Source organism: Macrobrachium nipponense, chromosome 21 (assembly GCF_015104395.2).
Source record: "Macrobrachium nipponense isolate FS-2020 chromosome 21, ASM1510439v2, whole genome shotgun sequence".
NCBI lineage: Eukaryota > Metazoa > Arthropoda > Malacostraca > Decapoda > Palaemonidae > Macrobrachium > Macrobrachium nipponense.
The window spans coordinates 3,226,407-3,244,376 of NC_087212.1; the positions used below are offsets into that span (position 1 = coordinate 3,226,407).

General features: G+C 36.5%; 1 long non-coding RNA gene across 1 annotated transcript; it reads right to left on the reverse strand.

Annotated features, from left to right (window-relative positions):
• Positions 1-653: 653 nt before the first annotated feature.
• LOC135197555 (uncharacterized) lies at positions 654-14,186 on the reverse strand. The gene is made up of 3 exons (XR_010310598.1): positions 14,095-14,186; positions 3,657-3,736; positions 654-677 (listed from the first exon to the last, which is right to left on the reverse strand). It is a non-coding gene; the product is annotated as an uncharacterized LOC135197555 (long non-coding RNA).
• Positions 14,187-17,970: the final 3,784 nt, after the last annotated feature.

The following is a 17,970-nucleotide window of genomic DNA, read 5'->3' on the forward strand; positions in this document are numbered from 1 at the left end:
GTGATTGTGTAAGAGCCAATCCAGTGTCTTTGCTTGCAGTCAAATCAATTGCACGGGAAATGTAATAGAACGAAACTTAATGGGATAGGATTAGTGTGGGACTGGATAACGAATTGGTTAGTATACCAAATAAGGCAACCATACAATCAGCTAACCTTGACATGGCAAAACGGCCTAAGCATGTACTGCACATGTACTGCACAAAAATGATCTGAGAATAAATTTCAGAATAAAGGCAGTCCCCGATCTACGACGGGTTCAGCTTATGACGGGTTCGGCTTAAACGTTCCGAGGTTACAACGCTTTTCAATTATATTCATCTGAAATTATTTCCATGTTTACAACGCATGTTCCAGCGTTACGGTGCTTACGACACCAATCTGCGAACGAATGAAATATGACTCCAAAAATGCAAAATAATCAATATGTGAAGGTTTTTTTTATGAAAAATGCAATAGAAATGCAGATTATTTAGTTTTTAATAGACCCAAAGCATTAAAAGTAATTTCGATTAAACTCTTACCTGTGTCTAGTTGTCAATAACTTACTTGGAGAAACATTGTCCCATCAGATTTAAATATTACGCGTCCATAATATGTGCTTTTACAAATCTAGTGTTTTAACCCAACGATCAGTCTTCATCATGTAAATACTTACCCTAACGCCCATGAAGAGCCCTGAAAAAGAAATACATTAAATGAATTCAAAATTAATATTATAAAGCTAAACAAAAATTTTAATGCACAGTTTTCATTCTAGCAATACTGGCAACTAGTACGTTACTGTGAAACCCAAGTCCTTTCACCCAAACCATACACATTAAACAACTATGAAAAATCCAAACAAACTTGTAGCTAGAACTGGTATCTATTAATTATCTTCATCTTTGTCACTAAATACTATATATACTGAAAACCGTCCATATTCAATATAATTTTTAATATAACCTATATTCTACAGTAATTAACTCACCCCCAAAGTCCTTTCTTAACTCACTGTGCTCGCCTGAAGAATGTGTTCTTCAATAAAAGTATAAAACTAGAACAAAAAATTAGAGCTGGAAGACGGTTGGGCAGGAAACTTGCCTGTTTTTAAAATATAGTTCATCAAGACCTTAGAAATGAACTCTCCAAATGGCAGATGAAAATTCTTTCATGTTGTGAAAACAAAGATTACTTGTGAATACAATACTATCTGCTTACACATGCCTATCTGTACAGACAACACTCCCAAGGACACACAATATAAGCGAGAAGAAAGGGAAGAACAGATCTCTCGTCTGCCAGATATCCAGACATCCCATCATCACCACTGACTGCCATTCATTCCCTTGTGTCGTCTGGACTTGCCATATGATGGGAGGAGGCAACCAATCTAACATACTAATATCAAACCACTTCCTAATTGAGGCATCACTAAAGTTTTAGTGCTCAACAAAGGGTTAGACGAATGCTCCAGACCATGTCCTGGACAGTACCACAGTGAAGGAGGGAAATAAACTCAACCTCCTGCAAGTCTCACTGACAGTTGGTCATAAACGACTCACATACAGGTTGGCATCCCTTCTACAGAAGACAAAACTCATGGAAAATCAAGAAATATAACCCTGAAGAAGAGCTTCACTAGTCCAAAGACCAAAAACAAAGGAGAGAGCAGGACAGAACAGAATTCAGATGTTGCTATGGATAGTACCAAACAATAAATGCAGAAGAGAAAATGAGTATCTCATAACTGGAAATTCCCTTGATATACAAACCCAAAGCAATGCTATGAAGACGAGTTATTACTTTTGTATAAACTAGAATATAATGGTTATGAGCAGCAAACCTGTATCCTTAAAACACGTTAAAAGAAAATCTGTTACTAAAAGAGAAACAAATCATTGTTGTTCTGGTTCACCTGACATACTAACAAAAACAATAAAAAGTTATTAATAATTGGTGATCAAGTATCCCTTTCATATGGCTCTATTGAATAGTTTTATACTCAATGACAGCCAAAGAACAAGTGACTGGTTTAGGCAATAGGTGAATGGGAGGTACCTCACCACTCACCTACCTGCCACCAATAACTAACTTGTTGATAAGCTTCAATGGCTGAGCCAGCAGTCACCAAAGATTATCCATATAAATAAATGACATATTCTGTGTCTTCAGATTTGTATGCAAAGCCCAATGTGGATACTCAAGATCTCAATTTTGCCAGGGATAATGGATCTACCATCCAGTGATTCGGGCTAGGCATAAAATATTGTCAAGTTATGTATATAAGTTTTTGTGTAGCACAATACAAACAAATATGACTATTCAGTAAAAATAACCTTGACTTTATTTTTCTAAACTATCCATTCTCATTAACTATGGTCAAAATGAGCAAACATTTATATCAGAACAAGCATGTCAGTCAATTATCTTACTCAGAATACCAGCTTGCCTACAACAGTAGACCTTTATGTGAGAGAAAATAGAAATTAATAAAATAAAGCCTGTTACCCTATATTATCCAGTAACTAGCAATCTTCTTCCTAGCTTAAACCCATTTTTATATGGGGTCGCAGTTGTGACTGAGTCGTCTCCATCGATTTCTGTCCTGCACCTCGTTCTCATTTATACCTTTTAATACCATATCTTCCCCTACATTCTCATTTATACCTTTTAATACCATATCTTCCCCTACATTCTCATTTATACCTTTTAATACCATATCTTCCCCTACACAATCACTCCATCTCTTTCTTGGTCTTCCCTTCTTCCTTCTACCCCGCACTTCCATTTCCATCGTATGTCTTCCAACATGACGTTCCTCCCTTCGGAACAGGTGTCCATACCATCGAAGCCTTCCCTCCCGTATTTTCTTCGATATTTCAACTTTGTCGATCTTCTTATATACTCATTTCTAATCCTATCTTCCCTTGTTACTTCCGACATCTATCTCCTATGAAACTTTCCCTTCAATTTCAGAGAAACCTTCTTGTCACAGAGGACCCCTGATGCAGACCTCCAGTTATTCCATCCTGACTGAATTCGATGTCTCACCTCTTGGTCCATGCTTCCACTATCCTCTAATATGGACTCTAAGTACATGAACTTCTGAACTTTCTTTATTTCTTCCCCACCCAATCTTATGCTACTTCCACCGGCCTCAGTAATACTGGAACACATATATTCAGTTTTTTATCTGCTTATTCTCATTCCTCTCTCCTCAAGTGCTGCTCTCCACCTCTCTAACCTCCCCTCCAACTCGTCCCTCCCCTCTGAACACGGCATAATGTCATCCACATATAATATGCACCATGGCACTGCTTCTCTAACATCCCTGGTCACTACATCCATCACGATGTTGAAGATGAATGGGCTAAGTGCTGACCCCTGGTGTAATCCAACTCCTATCTCAAATCCATCCGTTTCTCCAACACTGTTTCTCTAGTATACACATTCCTGTACATCTCCTGAATAATTCTGACATACTTTTCCGGCACCATCTTCTCCCTCAGACATCTCCATATTTCTTGCCTTGGCACTCTGTCATAAGCCTTTTCAAGGTCTATGCATACCAATAACTATAGCAATCTAAGCCAAATATACAAAGTAATGTTCAGGGAAAACAAGATCATAATATGAATTGTATTGTACATTACTGTGGCACTTCCAACTTACCTTGAAGTGATAGCTGACCACATCAGGTAATCTGTTTTGTAATAATTGACACAATAACATTTCCACAAAATTGTGCACACCTGAAAAAAAAAAGTTTCACAGTCAGTTCAAAAACTTATAATACCTGTGAAAAACAATTACTAGAAACAAATTACCATGACAAGTGCTGTACTTATGAGTCATAAATTAATTATCTGAGTATTAAATATAGTACATTGCCTGACAATAAAACAAATAAATATATATATATATATATATATATATATATATATATATATATTATATATATATATATATACACACACACACACACACACATATATATACACACACACACACACACACATATATATATATATATATATATATATATATATATATATATATATATATATATATAGATAACTTGATCACGAAGTGTATAAAACGTGATGCTATGTATAAATAAAGATTTTTTTGCCACGAAGGAAAAAAATGAAAAAGCGAGATAGCCGAGTACTTTCGGTCCTATTCGGACCCTTTACTGAGGCAAACTGATTTTACAAAGAACACCATAGTCAAAAGAAGGCTTAATATACAAGCTGGACCTACCGATTAGCCATAAGGGCGATTTTCATTCTACAGAGAGGAGGAGTCGCCATAGGCTAGCCACACCTTGAAGGATACACGCAGTAAACAAGTGATTCTTCCAGAAAAACAGTACATTTTGAAAACAACACGGGAGCATATACAATTTAATATCATGAATTTTTTACACAAATTTTCCCAACCAAAATTATCATTAATGAAAATACGAAAGAAAATATAAATAAATATATATCAAACCAGAGAGAGAGAGAGAGAGAGAGAGAGAGAGAGAGAGAGAGAGAGAGAGAGAGAAAGAAATAATAACTATATACACGTGGGACTAATTTATTAGTTGTTCATTTATTTTGAGGTCCTTCATAAACATCTTACAAATATATGGGTCCAAATGGTACATTCCCAGACTAAGATTTAGGTTGTTTTTATTAGTGATTTGTATAATTGCCGATTCCAGTAAATTTCTTGAAACATAATCATTAGATCTATCAATTACCGAGGTATCACCCCAATTAATACAATGAGATTTTTCACTCAGATGGATAAACAGTGCATTTGAAGTCTGGGCTGTTCTAACTGAATACATATGTTGTTTAATCCGAACACATAAATTTTTACTAGACTGACCAACGTAAAACGATGGGCAATCCTTACAAGGAATTTTGTAAATGATGTTGTTATTTGTTACGGGACATTAACATTAAACGATTTAAATATTGATTTTATGGTTTCAAATCCACGAAAATAAGGTAAGCTAAGTACATTTTTAGGCATTTCTTTTTCATTAATAGCAACATTATAACTTTTTATGAGCTTTTTGATAACATAAATCAATTAATTGAGGTGGGTAGCAGAGATCGTTTCCAATCTTTTTTATGTATTCTATTTCTTGGTCCAGGTATTGTGGACTCGTGATACGCAAAGCGTGGGTTTGCTATAAATACTGAATTTGCATTGGAAAGATTCTCTATGTATTAATACATCTAGGAAAGGGATGACATTGTTATTTTCAATTTCAACAGTGAATTTTATGGATGGCACTAAATTATTCAATTTAGACAGTAAATCATTTACATCGATACCACCAGGTAAGACTACTAAGATATCATCGACATATCGGTACCATTTTAAGGGGATAAGTGTGATACTCGGGAGGTGTTGTCTCTCAAAAAATTCCATATATAAGTTTGAAAGGAGAGGTGATAAAGGGTTACCCATGGCCATACCAACTAGTTGTTGGTAATATTCTCCATTAAAAATAAATCTGCAATCACAAATACATAACTTAATTAAGGAAATTATGTGACTAACGGACATAGGCAATTCATGCAGTACAAGTTCATTACTTAAATATTCTAGCACAGAGTCAATAGGGACTTTTGTAAACAAAGAACATACATCAAAACTGACAAAAATATCGCTAGGGTTTAGTACAATGTTATTTAATTTTTCCACAAGATCAAGAGAATTCCCGATGTGTGAATTAGATACAGTTCCTAGTAGCGGGGATAACAGTTTAGTAAGATATTTAGATAGTTTATAAGCAATTGATCCTACAGTACTAATAATTGGGCGCATAGGTTTGTTTTCCTTATGAGTTTTGACTAGGCCATATAAATAAGGTAATGAGGGACACTTTACAGTTAACTGACACAAAAGTTCTTTTTTATCTTTAAGAATTTGTTTGATATTGATATTAAAGTTTTTTATTACTTGGTCCAACGGATTTTTTGCGAGTTTTTTGTAAGTTATTTCATCCTCTAGTAAAGTATGCATGCTTGATATGTGGTCAGTTTTGTCAAGAACCACTAAACTATTGGATTTATCAGCCTTGGTAATGTGTAAGCTATTATCATTCTTCAATTCTTTGAAACCATAAAATCAATATTTAAATCGTTTAATGTTAATGTAGTGTTCTCTTATAACAATACCATTAAAGATATGCTAATTAAGAATAGTCCCGTAACAAATAACATCATTTACAAAATTCCTTGTAAGGATTGCCCATCGTTTTACGTTGGTCAGTCTGGTAAAAATTTATGTGTTCGGATTGAGCAGCATATGTATTCAGTTAGAACAGCCCAGACTTCAAATGCACTGTTTATCCATCTGAGTGAAAAATCTCATTGTATTAATTGGGGTGATACCTCGGTAATTGATAGATCTAATGATTATGTTTCAAGAAATTTACTGGAATCGGCAATTATATATGTAAATCATTAATAAAAACAACCTAAATCTTAGTCTGGGAATGTACCATTTGGACCCATATATTTGTAAGATGTTTATGAAGGACCTCAAAATAAAAGAACAACTAATAAATTAGTCCCACATGCATATAGTTATTATTTCTTTCTCTCTCTCTCTCTCTCTCTCTCTCTCCCTCTCTCTCTGGTTCGATATTCTCTCTCCCTCTTTCTCTTGCTCGATATATATATATTTATATTTTCTTTCGTCTTTTCATTAATAATAATTTTTGTTGGGAAAATTTGTGTAAAAAATTCATGATAATAAATTGTATATACTCCCGTGTTGTTTTCAAAATGTACTGTTTTTCTGGAAGAATCACCTGTTTACTGCAGGTATCCTTCAAGGTGTGGCTAGCCTATGGCGACTCCTCCTCTGTGTAGAGTGAAAATCGCCCTTATGGCTAATCTGGTAAGTGTCCAGGTTTTGTATATTAAGCCTTCTTTTGACTATGGTGTTCTTTGTAAAATCAGTTTGCCTCAGTAAAGGGTCCGAATAGGACCGAAAGTACTCGGCTATCTCGCTTTTTCATTTTTTTCCTTCGTGGCAAAAAAACCTTTATTTATACATAGCATCACGTTTTATACACTTCGTGATCAAGTTATTGATATATATATATATATATATATATATATATATATATATATATATATATATATACATATATATATATATATATATATATATAATATATATATATATATATATATATATATATTATATATATATATATATATATATATATATATATATGTGTGTGTGTGTGTGTGTGTATATATATATATATATATATATATATATATATATATAATATATATATATATATATATATATATAGTTTCAATCACATTAAAAAATACCATAAAATACGCTGCTACCAACAGCCTGAAACCTCATGTTTTAAGTAGCTGCTAGATTTTTTAGTCTTTTAAGTTCATGTGATCCAGCCACTGAAGTTCTGTGACCTTTTGTCAGAGATTTTGTGACATTGCATCTGGCATTTTGTGACCTTGTCTCTCAGTAGGTGTTAATCTTATTGCTGTTCCCCAAACTGATCTTTTATAAATGACATAAAAATAATCTCTTTAATAGGATTCAAATCATGTCATTTATATATATATATATATAGTATATATATATATATATATATATATATATATATATATATATACATATATATATATATCTTGGGCCCACCTAGGCTCTTCCACTATGGAAAGCCACCTGGTACCCCACTCTCCCAGGGTCAGGGTAAAGGAAGGGGAAGCTTACAAGGGACAACAAATAAACAATGCATGTGACCAAGTGAATGTAGCTCGTAATTTATGGCCCTCTAAATCAGGTTAGGTGAGGATTAAGGACCTTAGGTTACATCAGACCAAGATGTATCCATGCATATGCACTTTGCTCTTTAATTCATAGCATTCTAGGTCTGGTTCACAGGGGCAAAACCCCCAAAAAGGATAGGCAAGGGCCCAGCACCCAATGCTAGGATAGTGTAGAGGTTAGGCTACGTAAGACTGCACCCCAGTATGTATATATGAACATGCCATATACTGCTTTCTATGTTATTGGGATATTGAGTTGAGTTGAATACAGAATTTAGGTCAAAGGCCAAGCACTGGGACCTGAGAGGTCATACTTAGTTGCACTATGAATCAATTGTTAGGAGAGGGTGGAATGTAAGATGAAGAAAGAGAATATGAAAGGAGGTACAGTAAAAGGAATGAAAGTGGTTGCAGCTAGGGGCCGAAGGCATGCTACAAAGAACCTTAAGTAATGCCTACAGTGCACCACATAAGGTCCACTGGTGGCGCTACCCCACTACAGGTTTTTTGGGATACAGTGCGTCCTCGACTTATGGCGCCACTGACTACAGGTGATGCTGCATCACAAGTTACAGCACTGTAAGCGCTGCTGAGCATCAAGCTAACGGCGCTGTAACTTGATGCAGCATCAAGTTATGGCGCCATAACTCGAGGTATGGTACTGTGCGCACTGTTAAAGCTAAGTTAATGGCTAAAAACTGACTTACGCCAGAAATCAACTTAAAGAGCGGTGCTGGAATGGATCCCCTGTGGTAAGCCTAGGGCGCAATGTACCATGAATATGCACTTAATCCACTGACAAATCTACAATTTATAAACATTTCATACCTTTCTGCCACAGCCACCCCCCCCAAAAAAAAAAAAAAAAAAAAATAGGCACAGGATATTGGTACGACAGCCGTATCCCGATCACGGTAGATATTGGCACGGTAGTGAATTGCGCATGCGTCAATTTCAGACATCCTGCCGTACAAATAACATAGTTTGGTGGGGGTACGGCAGATTCTGTCAGTGGTGCCCTATTGCGCTCTTGATTTGCTGTAGGTACAGCAGTTAGCTGTATCCGTTTACCAATTTGCTAATCCTACTGTATTATGTGCAGGGCCCGTGAGAGGGGGGTGAAGCTGGTTTCTTTACACCAGGGCCACGTCTCAAAGGGGCCCGGCCCTCAAAGGGTGCCCGCCTCAAGGGGGCCCGGCTCAAAGGGGCCGTCCACCCGACCTAGGAGGGAAAAAAATGGGAGAGCAAATGGAGAGAGAGAGAGAGAGAGATAGAGAGAATACTAATATGCAAAACACACCATAAAACATATGTAGAATATATAATAGAAGTTTCTACAGTTTTCAGTAAATAATAGTTGTTGAAAAACTTTTTCTAAATAATCTTAAGCCTGGAGGACACCACGTAATTACGTAAATGAATGCAGCTCAGCTTGTGTTTTGGAATATAAGCGAGTCACTCTCCGTCTCGCTCAGTCACCATCATTCTGATTGCCTGGTAGGATGTACATCGTCTTTCGCATTCCTTGCAAATATTTCAGTAAGTTACAGAACTTACAGCAGTGGATCCCAACCTGGGGAAATGGATAGGACCGTATAGTGTTATGTGCATTGTTTATTTACACCAGTTTGTTTATGATAGTTTATCCTATTTTTCCTTTAAAATATATGCAGACAGTCACACCTGGCTGTTTTTCATAATTTTCTTGGGGGAGGCTTACATCGCATGGTTCTTACCCTTTAGCTGGATAATGCCTAAATAGGCGGTTATACCTACAGGTCTATAGCTTATAGGCTTGCCGCTTGCTTTGCTCACCAAATAGGCTGCTTCAAAGAAAAAATTCCAAAGTCGATTTTGAGTCCGAGTCCATCCCTGTTAAATTAAATGAAATTGTTCAATAAAACAACAGTACATTTTTTAAACAAATTGACCAAAAACTGTTGAGTATGTACCATGTAATGGTGTAAGTGTCATAATGTCATTATCACCATTGTGCTTTAGCCTTTAGGGTAAAGTTTTTTTTTTTTCCTCTTCTTTCAGACTGCATAATGTTTTCTCACAAATCAGGTGCACAGAAGCGGAAAGAAAAACAGGCTAGGGAAGAGGCTGTTTCAAAGTGTGCAAGAACATTATTTGTGGAAGTGGGTGTTAAGAAAATAGACACAATAGACACTAATGTAGAAGAACAGAATATCTTGCCCTCATCCTCAGAGTCAGACCCCTCAACTTCACAGTCATTAGTCCAGGATGCCCAACAGGAAGCCGAATCCGATGTAATAAATGCAGAACCCAAAGACACTGAACAACAAAGAGATATAGGTTTGATCCCTGATAGGCCATCTCGAGTGCAGATTGAAGATTTTGTTAGACAGGGCCCTCAGTCACCAAATAACCGAAGTCAAATTGCATTTCAGATGATAAGGGTAACAGTTTGCCCTTATACAGTTTTGAAAGTTCAGAGACCAAATGGTGAAACTGGAAAACGAGATTGGCTTAGTGTATAGTCAGCGTAAAAGAGCACTTTTTTTGTTTTCCCTTGTCGACTGTTTTATTGCAGGATGTACACAACAGCCAAAAACACCTTCAAATTTGCTTCATGTGGCATTGGAAAACAATCGTCATGGAAAAAAAACTTTATAACCGCATTCCAGAACATGAGCACACAAACTACCACAAACAATGTTATCTAGATGCGTCAGTTAGAAGACGTTTTGAAGAGGAATCTGGAATTGATGATCAGTTACAGAGATCAATTCAGTCTGAGAAAAGTAAATGGAAGCTAATTCTAAAACGAATCTTGGATGTTGTACTGACTTTAGGAGAGCGAGGCCTTTCATTTCAAGGAGAGTCTAGCATGATAGGTGATCAAATAATGGAAATTTTCTTGGTATATTGAGCTGCTTTCTCGTTATGATCCCATTCTTCAAGATCATGTATCTAAAGTGAGAGAAGCTCAGAAGGAGGGGAAGCGTCTTCAGGCTCATTATCTTTCCTATTCGTCACAAAATGAATTCATTCAATTATGTCCGAAAAGGTTAAAGACTGTATTCTCAATGAGCGTGATCAGGCCAAATATTATTCAATAATGGTTGATGCTACCCCGGATATCACATACTGAACAAAGTACATTCATCCTGAGATACCTAACTGTGATGATGTGGTAAATACTGATACAAGAGAGATTTCTTTCATTTATTGATGGCAGTAAAGAAGACAGGGGCAGACATTTCAGAGATGATATTAAAATTTCTTAGTGATTCTCATATTCCTTTTGAAGATTGCAGAGGTCATGGATACGACAATGTAGTAATATGTCAAGTGAGTACAATGGAGTCCAGAGCCATCTTAAAAGGAAAATGCCTCTCTGCTTGTTCTCACCTTGTGGCTGTCATTCCTTAAACTTGTGTGGTTCTGATGCTGCTGCTTGTTGCAAAGAGGTAGTAACATTTTTTGGGATGGTACAGACAGTATATAATATTTGCCCGAGCAGTCCCAAACGCTGGGAGATACTTGAGAGTCACATTGCGGCATCTCTTCACGGTTTATCTGGAACTCGGTGGACAGATAGAGTGCTAGTGTCAGGCCCTTTGCACACCATTTACCTGGTATTCTCGCTTCACTTAAAGAAATATCCCAACTGAAGAGTTTAACAGCTAAAACTAAAGTAGATGTGGCAGCCGCTATTAAGTATGTGTCCTTCTTTTGAATGTATTTTTGATGGCTGCTTTTTGGTTCAAGTTATTGAATTCAATAGATCAGAGAAATCAGGTGATTCAAGCTCAGTCTTTCTACTGTAGATATTGAAGTAAAAAACATAGAGGACTTGGAAACTGAATTGCAGTCTCTCAAAACAAGTGGCATTTAATTTATGATGAAGCCATGTTGTTGCAGTTGCCATGAAACATTGACCCAGTATTTCGAGTCACTCGGAAGGAAAAAGAAAATCCTTTTTTGATGACTCCGACTCTGATGATGATAAGGTATCAGGTGAAGATTCACTTATACAGACAGACGAACATAGGTTTAAGAAAGAAGTGTTTTTTAAGGTTATTGACACAGTATGGGAGAGACTAAACAAGCGTTACCACGCCATCTTCCAGATTAACAAACTATTTGGGTTTCTGTGGTCATATCTTGATATGACTGATGAAGTGATAGTATGATTCTAAAAACTTTAGCACTGAGTATAGCAAAGACATCTCTAGTGACAAGCTAACTGAGGAAATTCTGTACCTTAAGAATATACATAAAGCCAATTTAGATGACAACTCTCTCTCTCCACTTCTGCTTCTTAATAAGATCACAAAATTAAAACTACAAGATTTGTTTCCAAATATATGCATAGCCTTGAGAATTTTCTTGACGTTGCCAGTCACAGTTGCCTCTGCAGGAAGATCCTTTAGCAAATTAAAGTTGATTAAGAATCACTTAAGAAGCACAATGGGACAAGAGAGATTATCATCACTAAGTCTTTTAAGCATTGAAAGTGATTTGGCACGAAAGATTGATTTTGATGATTTAATTGAGTGTTTTGCTGCTAGAAAAGCAAGGAAAGGAGTATTTCTTAATAATTATACATGTTAACTTGTATGAAACAGTCACATTTATGATTTATTTATATAGGGAAATTTGTTTAATTTCAATTCATCAAAACTTTATTATGCATGATAATTATACACAACATGCAACAGGCCACAGTGACTTACTGCACAATGCCACTTTAATGAGTTTCATGGGTAAGTTTTGTTTTATCTCAAATTATACGTAATGTAATAACAAAATAAGTTGTTAACTGCAAGTCATAAATAAAGCTCCAATACGGCAAGATGAACAGAATTTACATCCTACCAGTGAACATTTATGGCTTTAAATTGGCTCTTAAAATTGGTCAAATTCTAAAATCCTGATCCCCCCAGCTGGATGGGCTCACTTCGCTCGCCAAATGGTAGGGGCCCAATGACACTCACAGTACCAGGGCCCAGTGATGGCTCTCCCTGGCCCTGATTATGTGACCAGAGTTCGGCTTTTAGGCGGGACAGTCCCAGTTTTAATGGAATAGTGCTGAAATTTTGTTTAATTTTGCCATTTCACTAGCTGGTAAATTCCATCGTCTTCTCCGCCAGCTGCAATACCCAATGAAGTGAATTAAAAGAATATTGTAGTGTATAAAGGGGGCCCTTTGCAACTGCCTTTGTCGGGCAGAATAAAGGGCCGAGAAAGTCACCAAAGGTACGATGGCAGTGTATATATTTATATAATGCTCTTTGAATCTCCTCTTCGGAGTTCTTTTCAGGGCCGATTCGATCGTTCGTGACCTACGTATATACAATTTTTGAAAGTTTGAGTCTTCATAGTTGTCTATGGCTTTTTTCAGCTCGTTAAAGCCTGACAACATCTGTTTTTCGGCGAAAACTAATGTATTATTCCGCCAATTTTCTTGCTGTTACTGATATGCCTGCAGCGTGCAGCCTGAGGCGGTAATCAAAGGTTCGCGCATGCGCAATTCACTGCCGTACCAATAACTACCGCGATCGGCTGCCGTACCAATATCCAGTTCGTAAAAAAAATAATACTACTAGGCCTACCCACTAGGGCCATCCAAGTCAGCATGTAAGGGTTTAGTCTATTACGACACTTATATTCGCCTAACCTTGCTGCTACACAGTTTAGGGGATTTTCTCATATTCTATGCACATAAAAAGCTTCGATACAGCCCAATTCGATGAATTACAATAAGCTTTAAAAGCAACATACGAAGACTTCTCTACAGTAGGCCTATGCTGTTTGTTCACCCCTGTATAGGGCTCGCTGCCTTAGTCATACCTATATTGACCTATCTGACTAGAGCTTACTTATAAAAACATGATTGCCAGACTTTCAAGAGTGAAATGTCAATGAACAATCATAAAACAACATATTAATGGCCATAATAATGACAGGTTTAAAGGCGAGTCGAAACTACGGTACCATAAATGACTGTGATCGATTGTGAAAAAGGCTATAGGTATAGGCCTATTAACCTGTTTGGAAGGTGCCAAATATACATTTATTTAAGTTATTTATCGTGAATATATTTTTCGTGGGCCATAACAGGCAATATTATTATAACAAATAATACTCTACGGTAATGGATACGATAAACTCAAGCTGGTTATATAGTGATTCATTAAATGTACAGATAGTCCTAATTCCAGTTTGTCATGCATTAATCTCGCCATAAAAACAAAATAATGTAAGCACACGAATCCTGACACTCAATACAACATATACGTATTACTCACTCAAAACACAAAAATATACGCATTAATCACTCAAAAACTAAACTAGAATAACTGGACCGCAGACGCAGTCATGGAATACTCGCCGCCAAAATGAGGAGTAGGTAGGTAGTTACATCTTTAAAAAGAATAATTAAAGAAAAATTTATTTCTGATACATTTTAGTGAATAAAGAACTATTATCAATATATAATATATTATTTTCTAGTATTTTATATAATTTATTCTGTATTACCCTTAACGAACGGCATTAACTTCGTGTAAATCGATATAAAATGTTTTGAATAATGTACCACCTTTTGTGTCTGGATCGGCCACGGCGAAACCATCCTTCAGTCCAACATCCAGGTTGTGTCATTATCTCCAATAACTCTCAAAAAGTGATTGTAATTAGTGCGTTTTTTCACGGTGTGCATAAATAGCAGAGTCTCGTAAGGCAGAATAGTCTGTGTGTTATATAATTGTGCTGCGTACATGTTTTACAGAATTGTTTTGGACAGAACATAGAGTTCCCGCCCCTCCGATGGCGAACTGGTAAGTGGTGAATAGGCCTAAGGATGGCTATTGCATTATACCAATTATATACCATGTTGATGTTCATAATGCGTTTTTTGTTTATATAAAAGGCACAAATATATTTTTCGAATGCAAGTAAGTCGAAGTTGGTGCCGTAGGTTAGTGATAATCTTGCACGTTGATCTATACGCATTTCATTTTATTAATTACGAGTCACTGTGCTTTTTCACTGCAGTGATTTATCACCTGAAATTTGACTGATTTTTTGTTATGTAACTTTTTTTTTTCCCAGCGTGATGGTCATATTTTGCTGTCATAATCTTATGTGTGTGTGTGTGTGTGTATTTTCCGTATCCTGGGCTACTTTTTTTCAGCCTTTGCCTGTTTGTAAATTGTACGTTGTATAGCTAGTACTAGCTTTTCACAAATTGCCATGTTTCGTCCAGTACTGTAGCTCTCCTTGGAGGGACAGCTTTATTCGACAACTAGAATGTTTTGTTTTTCTTTAGTTTTAATTAAATTTTTCTTTTAATTACTTTGTTTCCTCCTATCCGTAAATCAGATTCGCCTAATGCATCCAGTTTCATACAGTAGTTGGTACATTTTTTTTTAATTTGCCCTTTTTTTATGTACTACGTATCTTAAAAATGTATCAGTTTTGATGTATCATACTAATCGCTGCTGTAGGATTTTTATTTTCCAGTAAAACCCACATTGGACATATCGCAGTCCTTACAGGATATCTTGAACACTTCCATTTTTACCGTAAAACTTGAACACTTCCATATTACCGTAAGCATAAGTGATGGAGAGCCTATACCGCATTAGGTATTGTATCAGAAAACAAAAAGGATTTTTCCTTTCCAAAGTTCCGCAAATCTCGTTAATGTTATCCATTATGAAATTTTTATTGTACTAGGTATATTGTTGTGCGTTCATTTTAGCCTCTCGTTAAGAAAACGAAGGGAATTTTGATTCCTTTTCCAGTGACGTGGTCGTGGTTCTCAAGAGAAGATAGTTGCTCACGAATCATTGTAAGTTCTGATCATTATATTCAAGGGGGGTCAGATCCTTAGGGCACCTGAAGATGAATCGCTTGCCATTGCAACAACCTTTGCTGAATGGGAGATATCGAGAAAGGTTGGTTTTCTGTAAAGTGAAATCGTAGTTTGTGATGTCCGCATCCAGGTACAGAAAAAAGTCGCAGGAAAAAAGTATAATTAATCTTCCCCAGAAAGTGAACACCAAGGGTTAAATTTGAACCCGGTATGTATCCATGTATCCACCTTTGCTGCGTGTTTAGTACTAGGCCATTGTGGATTTTTTTGAACTCCGTATGTATCCAATGTGAACTTTTCCTTGTGACATTATTACCGTCTACCATAAATTAATGTGACTTTTTTTTTTTTTTTCCCTAGTCAAAGTTCTTTCGCTCTCTCTCTCTCTCTCTCTCTCTCTCTCTCTCTCTCTCTCTCTCTCTCTCTCTCTCTCTCTCATCTGTGACTTATTACTTTATTTCCGACCACCGTGATGTCCATAACTAAATTACATCCAGGAAAGGGTAGTACCCTATTCCCAGTCTACTTTAAATTCACTGTATATTTCAATACCATAAACATTCTCCTGTCCTTGGTATCACCAAAACCGTTATTATTCGTAAATAAACTGGGTGAAGATCATACCAGAAATATAACGTTCTACTGTTATTCCTTTTGTTTTTATATAGTATTATGATTCAAACCCACCTCTGTCGCTGAGGAGGGCTCGATTCAGCCAGTGGCGAGATGGAAGACTCCGTTGTAATGGTTCCACGAATGACCCCTTAGCTAGATCTAGGCCTACGTCCATTAGTTACGTAAACTACCTACCACATAGATGTCGGTCAATGGCTCTTTTCTTGGGTTTAGTCCCCACTTTATTACATTTCATTTTCCGCATATCTTTATATAGTTGTATTTGGGACTGAAATAGGTAATAACAGTCATTAACTTTGAAAACTCATGTTAGTATCATTGGATACCTTAGACGCCTTAAGTTGAAGTTTCATGGTTATCTATGGTGCATCATGTTTTCAATGGTTTATTTTCATATTATTCGTAGGTTATTGTTTTAAGACTTTGTCACAAGTCTTGGTGTTATGTGACCGAAATGTTATTGCACATTCGAGGGCTTTAGCCTAAATCTGCTCTAATTGTTGCGAGTCATTTATTAGTAAAAATATTTGAGCTCTGGTTTTTACATGATATCAATATGGGAAAATATCGAAATGGTTGTTAATGCTTTATTTTTTGTATATGTTTTTAGTTTGCTCTGGGGCTTAAGTAATATGATAAACGTGGATGCAGTTAGGTTTTCTTTACTTATTCGCGTAGATGGTTTCCTTGTAGAGAAGCAAATATGTGTGCTTGTTTTATAAGAGATTTTCAGAATACCTTCCTTTTGTGGCAGTCTTGATCCAAATTCGCTTCAAGTGTAATTCGTCGTATAAACTTAAATTTCCTTCATCTCTCCCACCTCCCACACCCCCTTTTCCCCCACCCGCTTGCAAATCCGCCAGCAGTGGCCCGTTGCGCAGATGAGTTTTGTCGGGGGAAACAAAATCTTCTCTCAGAAAGACGGATGGTTTCAGATGAGATGATTCCGAGAGTTGAAAACCGACCATTTTGGGGGAAGCGTGATCCTTTGCTTACGCGCTGGTGCCAGAGGTTGGTTGGTGGTCTTTGTTGGAGTCGGGGATTATGACCGTGCAGCAAGTGAGTGCTTTCGTTTCTGCATGAACGAACTTCTTTTTGGAAAGGAAATTGTAATGCGTGCCGAATAGTATCGTTTGTTTCTCGCTGGTGGGGTTTCGCGACCACATTTTCACATGATCGCATTTCGCGGGTCAGGTGAATCTAGGCTTATTCCGTGAGGGTAGGCTGATATTTTCATTCATGCGTACGGTCGTACCCTTTTAGGACTCGGGATATCATGACGTATATCTTCCTTTGATGTAAGCACGATATTCTTTTATCAAATTTCCCTTATTTTTCCGACATTTTTAGGATAATGCAAATAGTACTTCTTAGTCAGCAGGTTCCACTTTCAGTAGTGGGGATTATTATGAAGGCTACTTATGCTCTGCAGAGTAGAAAAGCCTATTCGAAATACGTGTATATAGATATCTCAGAGTTTTGTATTTTGCATTATTATAAGATTACAATGAACTGCCTGTTATAAATTGCCAACTATGCATTTTTGCTTTTTTATATTTATAAAGTAATGTCTTCATATCCAACAATGCACTTTTTTTTTAGTTTAGTTTACGATGATTATGACTATCTCTAATACAGTTTCTTAATGCTGCCTGCTTGTATCTTGCGT